The sequence below is a fragment of the Delphinus delphis genome, chromosome 16 (genome assembly GCF_949987515.2).
Source record: "Delphinus delphis chromosome 16, mDelDel1.2, whole genome shotgun sequence".
NCBI lineage: Eukaryota > Metazoa > Chordata > Mammalia > Artiodactyla > Delphinidae > Delphinus > Delphinus delphis.
In genome coordinates this window covers 60,194,635-60,205,286 of record NC_082698.1, presented here as the reverse complement: position 1 = coordinate 60,205,286, position 10,652 = coordinate 60,194,635, and the positions used below count along the sequence as shown (strand labels likewise).

General features: G+C 46.0%; 1 long non-coding RNA gene across 2 annotated transcripts in view; it reads right to left on the bottom strand.

The window, feature by feature from the left end:
• Positions 1-240: 240 nt before the first annotated feature.
• LOC132439953 (uncharacterized) overlaps positions 241-10,652 on the bottom strand; it is a 32,063-nt gene continuing 21,651 nt past the window's right edge. Inside the window, exon 5 of one of the 2 annotated variants that reach the window (XR_009522466.1) lies at positions 241-478. This is a non-coding gene — a long non-coding RNA (uncharacterized lncRNA). Of the gene's footprint in view, positions 479-1,066; positions 1,352-10,652 lie in introns of those variants that run through there. The other variant, XR_009522467.1, reaches the window with a different exon arrangement.

The window sequence follows — 10,652 nt, the reverse complement described above, 5'->3', positions numbered from 1 at the left end:
GTGGCTGGGCAAGAGATGGGGGACCTGGGCTGCAGTGGAACAGGCACCCTGTGATAGGGACCACCTTTGACTGCCTCACCTCTGGTCCGCCTTTTCTCTAACATTCAAAAGTCATCATCTTGACAACAGTCACGTCAATATGTAACCTTAATAAATTCTGGTAAAAAACATCACTGTGAGCTAACGTGCTCAGACTGCTTCACTTCTAAGTGGTATTTTTCTAAGCCCAGTGTATATTAAGCACCCTAGATAAGGTTCCTTTAATTCTACCTCATGTTTCAGAAGGAAATTTGAAGGCTCAGAGTGGCTCAGTGAGCAGGGCTGCAGGGCTAAGATGGGAAGTGTGGTCTCCTACCTCCTGGGCCTTTCACTCAATCCACTGAGCTCTCCTGGTTCCTCAGTTAAGGTGTCCTGGTCAGCCTCACCCTGCTTTCACTGCTGGAGGTGGCCAATGCTGCTGGGGCAGCCCAGTGGAAGGCTGCAAAAACATGAGGAACAGAAACCAGTCCTAAGTAATAGATTATTACAAGACTCTGTAATTATCCTGAAAAGGGGGCTCTTTATGAAGGAATCACAAATTAGAAAACAGTCCATTAAACCCAGACACGTCCACGCATGGGCCCAGCTGGGGAGTCTCCATCTCAGTCCTAACAATGGGCAGCTGCACGGAAACATCTGTGGCCATGTGGTACTGATGGCCCTGAGGGCAGACACTGATAGACTGTCACTTGATTACTGCATTCATTCATTCAACCTATATATAATTAAATGGGTCCATGGAGCTGCTAGAGAAAGCCAAAGTAAGTGGGAACCCATAAGAAGCTGATATCAAAATCAAAATTCTCTCTCTTTCTCTTTCACACATGCTCCCACATAATCACACACATACATTTACAAGCAAAACTGTGGGGCATAAGAAAAAAGAGAAAATGGGCACACATTCAATTTTCCCTATCCCTAACTTCCCAGGGAAAAAAAAATCTAACAGTATAGAAGGATTTTTAAAATTTTTTTTTATTTAGTTTTGGCTGCATCGGGTCTTAGTTGCAGCACGCAGGATCTTCGTTGAGGCATGTGGGATCTTTCGTTGTGGTGTGTGGGCTCCTCTCTAGTTGTGATGTGCAGGTTTTCTCTTCTCTAGTTGTGGCACACAGGCTCCAGGGCACCTGGGTTCTGTAGTTGTGGTGCGCGGGTTCCAGAGTGCGTGGGCTCTGTAGTTTGCGGCTGGCGGGCTCTAGTTGAGGTGCACAAGCTCAGTAGTTGTGGCACGTGGGCTTAGTTGCCCGGCGGCACGTGGGATCTTAGTTCCTCGAACCTATGTCCTCTGCATTCGAAGGCGGATTCTTTACCACTGGACCACCAGGGAAGTCCCAATACAGAAGGATTAAAAGTATATAAGATAAAACTAATTAAACTGTATACTTCAAATGGTGAATTTTATTGAATGTAAATTATATGTTAATACCAGAATTTTTTTAAAGTATATATATACAAAAATTTAAGTGGATCACAGTCCTAAATGGAAGAACTAAACTATAGAAACTCTTAGAAGAAAATATAGGAGTAAATATTCATGATCTTGGATTAGGCAATGATTTCTTAGATATGACACCAAAAATACAAGTTTAAAAGAAGATCAACAAGTTGGACTTTATAAAATTTTAAAACATTTGTGCTCCAAAGGACATAATCAAGAAAGTAAGAAGACAGCTCACAGACTGGGAGAAAATATTTTGCAAATCATATACAAGATAAGTGATTTTCACCTAGCATACATAAAGAACTCTTGCAACTTAATTAAAAAATGAGCAAAAGATTTGAATAGACATTTCTTCGAAGAAGATATACAGGGACTTCCCTGGTGGCAGAGTGGTTAAGAATCTGCCTGCCAATGCAGGGGACAGGGGTTCGATCCCTGGTCTGGGAAGATCCCACATGCCTCTGAACAACTAAGCCTGTGAGCCACAACTACTGAGCCCACACACACAACTACTGAAGCCCACACACCCTACAGCCCATGCTCTGCAACAAGAGAAGCCACCGCAATGAGAAGCCCATGCACCGCAAGGAAGAGTAGCCCCGGCTCACCACAACTAGAGAAAGCCCACTCGCAGTGATGAAGATCCAATGCAGCAAAAACAAAAAAACAAAAAAACACAAAAAAAAAACTTGTGAAAAAAAAATTTTTTTAAAGATATACGAACGCCCTATAAGCACTTATGAAAAGATGTTTAACATTACTGGTCAGTAGGGAAATGTAAATCAGCGCTACAGTGGGATACCATTTCATACTACCAGAGTGGCTATAATCAAAGAGGTGGATAAGAACAAGTATAGGCAAGGATGTGGAAAAACTGGCACCCTCATACATTGCTGGAGGGATTGTAAAATGGTAGAGCCATTTTGGAAAATGGTTTGGTAGTTCCTCATAATGTTAAACATGCAGTTACCATATGACCCAGCAATTCCACTTCTCAGTATATACCCAAGAGAAATGAAAACATATGTCCACACAAAAACTTATATATGAATTTTCATAGCAGCATTATTTATAATATTGAAGTGGAAACAACCCAAATGTCCATCAACAGATGAATGGATAAACAAAACATGATATACCCATATAACAGAATATTATTTGTCAATAAAAAGAACTGAAGTAATAATCCATGCTACCACATTTGATGGGCCTCAAAAACGTTATGCTAATTGAAAGAAGCAAATCACAAAAGACCACATATTGTATGATTCCATGGATATGAAATGTCCAGAATAAGCAAATCATAGAAATAGAAAGATTAGTTGCTTAGGCCTGGGGGACTGGGAGGAGTTGGGGGTGAATGCTAATAGGTATAGAGTTTCTTTTTGGGGTGATGATAATATTCTAAATTAGTATATTCACAGAACTCTGTGAATATACTAAAAACCATTAATATAATAACTGTTATATAATTAGTAATATAATAAAATTAATATAATTTAATAGGTGAAATTTATGGTATGTAAATTATATCAATAAAACTGTTTTTTAAGTACATGTTTTTCAAATCCATAGAATTGAACACCTAATAAAAGGGCACATTTTACTGTATGCAAATTATACCTCAATTAAAAAAATTTTAACACACATGAAAAAGTACATAAAATGAGCTCTAGAAGTTTTAAAACATAAATTATAGCTCCATAATTAGGGTCCCATTTAGTGTAAATACGGTAAATTTTTCACTAAGTAAAGGAAAGCAAAGAGAAGCCATGAGCTTTTTGGTTCAAATTTTATTTATTGTCTGTCTCTGCTAACAGAATGTCAGCCTACATTTTCTGTGTGCCTAGAACAGTGCCTGGCTCATAGAAAATTCTCAATGCACATGTATGGAAGAAAAGAAGGACAGAAAGGATCATGACATCTCAAATCCACCATCTCCTGGAGAGGCCCATTGGAGCCACTTCCAAACACTTTTTTTTTAAATTGTGATAAAATACACATAACATAAAATTTACCATCTTAACCATTTTTAAGTGTACAGTTCAGTAGTGTTAAATATATTCACATTGCTGTGAAACCAAGCTCCAGAACGTTTTCATCTTGCAAAATGGAAATTTTATACCCATTAAATAACAATATCCCATCCCCCCACCACCACCCAGCCCCTGGCAATCACCATTCCACTTTGTGTCTCTATGAATTTGATGTCTCTAGATACAACACATAAGTGGAATCATACAGTATTTGTCTTACTGTGCCTGGCTTACTTCACTCAATACAAGGTCTTCAAGGTTCAATTATATTGTAGCAAATGTCAGAATTTCCTTCCTTTTTAAAGCTGAATAACATTCCACCGTATGGATATACCACATTTTGCTTTACCTTTCATCCATCAATGGACATTTGGGTTGCTTCCATCTTTTGGCTATTGTGAATGATGCTGCTATGAACATGGGTGTACAAATCTCTTTGAGACCCTGCTTTCACTTTTTTGGGGTATATACTCAGAAGTGGAATTGCTGGATCATATGATAATTCTAGTTCTAACTTTTTGAGGAACCACTATACTGTTTTCTATACAATTTGCACCAGTTTAAATTCCCACCAACAGTGCACAATACTTCTAAGCACTTTTATGCCTCTCCACATCTCAGCCCAGGTCCAAATTACCGCAACAGTTAAGCCCACCGCACCCACGCCTACAGGTAGTAAGGTGTAAAGAGCCAAATGAGGGCGATGGATCTGCAGTATCCTATATGTTCTAGGAATTTGGAGACAGAGTGAGGACAGGTTCCCAGAGGAGGACGGATGAGAGTTCAGCCCTGAGCATGTGAAGGCAGCTTTTCTCATTCTCTCACCTAGGCCTCCCCCCAGCCCACATTCCCATTCCCTCGGAGGGGAGGGGAGGGGGTAATCTGAGGGCTGGTGACAGAATAGTAGAGCTGATTTGGGCTGGCACATCTCAGAGGACAGGAGAGGGGCTTGGGTTCCCAGGAGAGAAGGGCTGAGGACTGGAGAACCTGCCCCAGTGGCCCCTAACCAATTCTCATCCTCCAAAAATTTTGACTTTTGCTATCACTGACTGAGCAAATATATTACAAACCTGTGACTTCAGTAACAATGTTAAGTGAATACATATTTTACTCACCAAAATTGCATCTACGGACATTTAAAAAGCAGCAGGACAAATGTGAGCCAGATGTGCTGTGGACACAGTGTACAGACGACACCGGGCAATCCTCCTTGGAACCTGCCAGCCCCCGGTGATAACTTCAAACCCTCTTTTAAGTCCCCCCAGAAGTTGGCAGCTGGAAGAATGGGAACTGCACACTCCACCAAGGGGCTAGAGGAAGGGCAGACCTAGGGCTTATATTTATCTCTACATCTTTAACTCACTTCACATATCACCATTCCTATGAAGGAGGTACTGTTATTATTATTCCCATTTTACAGATGAGGAAACCAAGGAAAATGGAGCAATGGAATGAGCTTCAACGGGAGAGGAGAGACCCGCAGTCTAGCATGATTTTGCCATTGACCTTGTTCCTTTATCTTTGAACTGAGGGGGTGGGACTGGATGACATCAAGAGCGATTCTTTACAGCAGAGCTCAGCTGCCAGCTGCTGCCTCTCCCCAGCCCCACCCTGTCACTGTTCCCTGGGTTCAAGCCTGGGGTGGGTTGGGGGTGGGGGCAGGAGGAAGAACAGAGGCCGCCCTGCAGGGCACTGGGCAAATGCTTGACTGCTTTCTGGGGCAAGTCCAAGTCTGGAAGGAGAACGTTAAGAAGAAATTTCCATGGCCCTTTCCTCAGCCAGGGATTTTCCACTCTGCCCAGGCAGACATGCCTCTCCCAGGACCTGGCAATCCACAGGTGTTAATGAACGGCTGGGCTGAGTGCTAGGAAGAGTGTAAGACCTGATTCTGGTTCCAGCCCTAGGAAAAGGGGCAAGTCTGTGGGGAAGGCATGACTGCCCCAGAAAGATGAAGAGGCAAGATGGGAACTGGGATGTTGTAAAACAAAGTGTTCAGTCTTAGAAGAATCCCAGAGAGAGACCAGTGGGGACAGGAACCATCAGGGGAAACTTCCTAGAAGAGGGGACCTGAGCTGGAGGGCCAGAGGAGGGAGGAGGTTTTCCGGGGCAGACAGGAGAGAGGAGAGCAGATGAGATGGGGAATTACGTTGGACCAGCTTTACAAAGGTTGCCATGAACACAGGGATAGTGCAGTGGCCAGGAGAGAGTTGGATGAGAGAAGTGGAAAGTTTGGTGAAGCAGATGGTGCAATACAGGAGACAGATTGCAGTCACAGGGGCTTCGCAGTGGCCTTTGCACTAGCTGTTCCCTCTGCCGGAAACACCCTTCCCTCACAGCGTCACGTGGTGGTTCCACGTCGGTCATGCTCCACAGGGGAACCTTCCCTCGCCACTCCTGCTACAGCAGCCTCTAGCAACATCTCCGTGCTTCATTTTCTCCCGAGCACTCACTACCTGCACATTCCCTGTTTCTTTCAGCGGCCACCTCCCTCCTGGAGGATGGGAGTTCCACAAGGGCAGAGGCTGTGATCTGGCTTGTTCTTCGTCGACTCCTCAGAGCCAGGCACATAGCAGCCCTCCATAAATATTGTTGAGTTTAATTGAACTGCAACTGGGTGCTATGATAAAAGGAAGCCTATAATAATATTGTCGTTTTTTTCCTGAGCACTACTATATGCCAGGCACTGTGCTAAGCGCTTTACAAACATTATCTCATTTATTCCTCTGAACAATTCTGTGAGGGAGGTACTACTATTATCTCTCTCTTAAAGGTGAGGAAATTGAGGTCCAGAGAGACTGGTTACGTTGCTCAAGGATACACAGAACCAAAATTTGAACCCACACGTTTACCCTCTCGACTAGCACTATCTGATAGAAATAAGAGCCACATAAGTAATTGAAAATGTTTCTAAACATTTTCTACGTTACAAAATAATTAGGCAAAGGTAATTTTAATAATAGTTTAAACATTTAATAATATTTAAAAATTTAATCTGATATATTAAAATACTATCATTTCAACACATAATCAATATAAAAATATTAATGAGATATTTTTACATTTTATTTTACTAAGTCTTCAAGATCTGGTGGCTAGTTTACATGTAAAACCCTTGCTAAATTTTTCTCAGAAAACGATCTGTATTTAGAGTTCCTAAAATCTGCAGTTGAAAAAGTAGATCCTCACATTCAAGTTGTTCCAAACATACTTGTGTTTTCTAAGCACTGCATGGAGTATCACTTTTTAAGCTTAAATGTAAACTGGTTAAAATTAAATAACATGATAACTCAGTTCCTTGGCTGCACTAGTCACATTTCAAGTGCCCAACAGCCACTCATGACTAGTGGCCACTGTGGGCTGTGCAGCCTCATCTGGTGTGAAGGCAGGTTGGGTGCGAGAGGCCCGGGGGAGGGATTTGGAGCAGACTGGGGAGCGGCTGTGGAAGGGAAAGGGTGGAGAGCTGAGGTGGCAGACCTGGGCCCACCTAAAAATGAGGCGGGATGACCAGTCACGAATCCCACCAAGTAGCACATGTCTGGCCCACTCACAAGAGGATCCCCTCCCATGGGCGCTATGTGGGTCTGGGCTTCTGCCCACCAAGAAAGCGATGGCCCTAAGACCCCTGGGTGGAGCAAACGGTGGCTCCTCTCAAAGCTTCTATCCCTTCCAGCACCACTATTGAAGGGGTCCTAGTGGGGGTGCCTGGATCTGGGCAGGCTCAAGCTGGGGATGGAATGATCTCCCTCTGCCCTCCCAGACCTGTGGGCAGCTGGAGGGCGTGGCCAGGAGTGGGGCCCTGGCTAAACAACTCTGGAGTCAAGTACACCTGAGTTCCAAAACCCAGCTCAGCCAATTCTTTGCAGTGTGACCTCAGACAAGTCAAGTCCCCTCTCTGAGCTCTGGCTTCCACATCTAGAAAATGAAGACCAATAATGAAATGCTTGAGACTCTGATGATACCTACAGACTGCCCAGCTCATAGTAAGTGGTCAATTAACAACAGCTAGTCTTCCTAGATAATGTCCTTTTCCTGTTAAAAACAAGAAAGTAGACTGGAGAATGTTCGCGATCACTGGAAAGGAAACAGTCCAAAGTGAGCTGTAGACGGAGTGAGTTAATCTGGGTGTGTGAGGTCTCCCTCTTCAGGGCTCCCGCACTTCCCCTCTGTGACACAGACCGGGTGAACTGCTGGGAGCGGGGAGGGGGATATGCCACTCCCACAGGCCCTGGGTGCTGAAGCATGACGTAAGAATGGCCAAGAGCCACCTTCCAGAAATGGGGAGGGTGAGTCAAACTGAATCAGGTGAGGTCACCCTGGGTCCCTGCAGTTACTCAGAGTGACCCTGGTACATGTCTGGCAGGAGTGATGGGTGAACTGGGCTCCAGGAAAGCAGGTGGGGCAGGAAACCACCCAAGACAAGGAAACTGAAGGATGGAAACTCCTGGCAGGCAGAGCATGGCCTGAGAGGCAGCAGGCAGAGGCCGAAAGTGGCCTTGGTATGGGTATTTCTGAGGGTGAGGCAGCTCCAACTCCCTCTCCCAGTCAGCACCCCACTTGAGCCAGGAATACTGGTCCTGGAGCCCAGCCTTCCCCAGTTCAACTCTCCAGCCCCCAAACCTTTGCTCTGCTGGGTCCTCCCAAGTGCGGGAGCTGAGACAGCCCTGAGCCGACCTCTGTGGTCTCTCTTGGCTCTTCACTTTGTCCTGCCAACATTTTCAACATTTCCTCCCTTGTCTGTCCCCCGCTACTGGGACTGGTGCCCCTGGAGGTAGGACAAGTGTGTCTTGCTCACTGCTATATGTCCCAGGCACAGCTCAGACCCCACTGAGTGCTTAGGAGATACTTGCTGGGGCAATAGACTCAAGACCTTGGTGGGTTCTCATCGCATTTCTAACGCTCGTTATGTGGCTGGGAGTCAGCCTCTCCGAGCCCTGTCTCCACATCTGTAAAGTAGGAAACATAATCCCCACGAAGAGCCTGGGAGAACCAGGTCAGAAAGTGGGGAGGATGAAGCATCCAGCCAGCTCTAGGAAGTTTCTGATGGGTCACACTTCAGACACAGCTGTGAGCAAGTCACCCTACAGAAGAGGAAACTGAGGCACAAGGAAGCCACGCTACAAGCCTGCCCTCCCTGCCCCACCCGCACCCCCACCCCCAGCCCTGGTTTCTCCCTCTGGGATCTCTGGTTAGATCACTCTCATTCAATTTCCCTGGGAGTTTCAATCCAGAGGTCCTGAAGCGTGCCATCCTGTCCCTGCTTTGGGAGATGGCCTTTCCCCATCATCTTCCTGTATGGGATGGGGCCTGGCTCCTGGCGGTAGGGAGGGTGCCAGAGACAGCACACATGGCTGCCTCTGGTGCTGGGTGCTGGGGTCACAAAGCCTGGGCTGTGTGTGTGTGTGTTCATCACTCCAAAAATATTCACTGGATCCTCACTACACCCCAAGACGGAGGCAATTCAGCCTAATGGTGAGATGCTGGGACCCTTCCTAAGTTTCAGTCTCCTACCTGAAAAAGAGGGCTCTGAGCATGACGCACGTCCAGTACTCAGCACAGGGCCCAGCTCATCATTAACACTGAAGATATAGCAAGTGTTTTTGTTTGTTTGTTTTTTAGACTGTCAGCCCTGTGACAGCACGAGGGACACTTGTTTTGGCCATTCTTACCCACAGCCTCTACCTTTAGTAGATGCCCAGGTAGGTGAATGAATGAGTGGAAGGAAGGAGAGAAGGAAGCGATGGAGGGAGGAGGAGGGGGAGAAGAGAGGAAGGAGCAGCTCCGTTCTGGGCTCTCCCAGTTTCCGTGCCCACTGCACCCTCCCTCTCCCACCCAGGAGCTGCCTCAAGGCTCCTATCACTGTGTGCTGCTGCATGTGGTCTAGGGAGGAGAGTTGAGCTGAGATGGGAGTGCTGGGTCTAAACCCTGTTGCCAGCTGACTGAACTTAGCCTCCTCAGTGTTTTCCTCTGTAAAATGAGGATGATCGTACAAACTACCTCACTGAATTGTAGGAAGGTCCAAAAGATGTCTGTGAATACACTGAATACGTTTGTACACTGAAGAGTGTTAGGGATTAACCTGGTGGAGTGATAGGCAGTGTGGGCTCTGGAACCAGACTTCCTACATTCAAATTCCTGCTCCACTGATTGCAAACCTTGGGCAAGATGCTTAACCTCTCTGGGCCTCAGTTTCCTTATCTGTAAAACAAGGAAAATTACGGTACTCACTTCAGAGTTGTGAGATTTAAATGAGATAATGTATGAGAAGCTCTTAGATCAGTGGAGAGCGCATGGCAGGCACTCAATAAATGGTGGCCATGATAACAAAGCCTGCTCTCAGGAAGGATTCTGTGAATTATTTCTCACTAAAGTGTGAATGAGTAACAAGACTATGCCCCCTCTCTCAGAGGAATTTGAATCTTAACAGGAATTAAAGGAGTGAAATCCCATCTAATGATAGAATTTTTAAAAGTAAAGGAGGGGGCTTCCCTGGTGGCGCAGTGGTTAAGAATCCGCCTGCCAATGCAGGGGACACGGGTTCGAGCCCTGGTCTGGGAAGATCCCACATGCCGCGGAGCAACTAAGCCCGTGCGCCACAACTACTGAGCCTGCGCTCCAGAGCCTGTGAGCCACAACTCCTGAAGTCCGGGTGCCTAGAGCCCGTGCTCTGCAACAAGAGAAGCCACTGCAGTGAGAAGCCCACACACCGCAACGAAGAGTAGCCCCCGCTCACCGCAACTAGAGAAAGCCCGCGCGTAGCAACAAAGACCCAACACAGCCAAAAATAAATAAATAAAATAAATACATTAAAAAAAAAAAGTAAAGGAGGAATATAGTGGGTAGACAAGGGCCTTCCTCGGGTCCCTCACAAGCACGGTTGCTGCCTGCTGCACAAATACTGCCAGGTCCCAGAGGAGGACCACACACAGGGGAAGGGAGAACACAGTCTCAGTCCCCAAGGAACCTCCCCTCTGCTTGGAGAAACAGGAAGCAACTAGACCCCAGGACAGTGCATAACTTCAGCTAAATATGGAGTGCCTTTGGCAGCATGGTGGGCAACAGCCCAGGCCCAACTATCAGAAAGGCTCCAGGAACCCTCTCGGGAACAACAGGAGCCAGGGCCAGAGGTGGGGATGGGC